This window comes from Teleopsis dalmanni, chromosome 1, assembly GCF_002237135.1.
Source record: "Teleopsis dalmanni isolate 2A chromosome 1, ASM223713v2, whole genome shotgun sequence".
Taxonomy (NCBI): domain Eukaryota; kingdom Metazoa; phylum Arthropoda; class Insecta; order Diptera; family Diopsidae; genus Teleopsis; species Teleopsis dalmanni.
In genome coordinates, this window is record NC_051846.1 from 70,485,898 (window position 1) to 70,486,968 (window position 1,071).

Sequence of the window (1,071 nt, forward strand, 5' to 3'; positions counted from 1 at the left end):
GGAAAATAAAAATAAACGCCAAACAATATTATTTTTAAGTTATTATAGTTCATTTATTAAATTATTAATTTAAAATCAATAAATTTGTATGATACCAAGTTCCCTGGCAACAACTGTTGTATCTTCAAATTTAAATTGTCTTGGATTGACTGTAAATAATAATAATGATAATTGGCCAGTAACATTAACCAACAACAGTCGAAGATAAAAGCACTCAGTGTGTCTTGGATTAACTATAAATAAGCGTTCGATTTAAATAAATTGAGACATGCATAAACTGGTGAAACTTGCTTGCGGGGCATCCATTTTTTTTTGAGCCCATGTGAAATAGCGTGGTACTTGTGAATAGAGTAATGTTCTTGCAAAGGCACCAAAATCATCCGTACTATTACACAATTAAAAAAATGCAATGAGTGTAGATTTAGGTGGATTTGTACCACGATCAATCACTGTCTCGTTCGTGAAAAAAATACGCTGACCGTTTTCAAGATGAACGGCTACCTGAACAGCTGCTGGATCCCGTTCATGAATTAGAAAACCGAAGATACGCCAAGCAGCTTCATTGGAGCTGATGTACCGACCAATTTGGTAGAGCGTAATTTCACCGTTTTTGTTCATTGGAGGAGCATTTATATTAGTATTTTCTACTCTAAACACAGCCATATCACTGCCTTTATGGACATACTTATATATTTGATGCTCTTCACAGAACTGCAAAACTCAACATTAATAATGAGCATTGTATGTTTAGCTTAGCAGAGGCGAATACGGCACCACCCGCCATTGTCCCCCATTATCGGGATTTCTTCGACGATATATTGGATATCCGTCGGTATTTGTTATAGTATCATTAGTGAAAGCTTTAGATTTCAATTTTTAGTACATTTTCCATCTGCCATGCAAGGCGAAGACGAAGAACGAAGTGTATGTAAATGCTCGATGTACTTGTTGGCGTAGTTACATAAAATATTAAGAAAAAAATTTTTCTTTTTCAAAAATATAAACAAAATTTATGTCAAAAATAAAAAAATTTTTTGTTAAAGCAATAAGGATATTTTTGCTAGGTTGGGA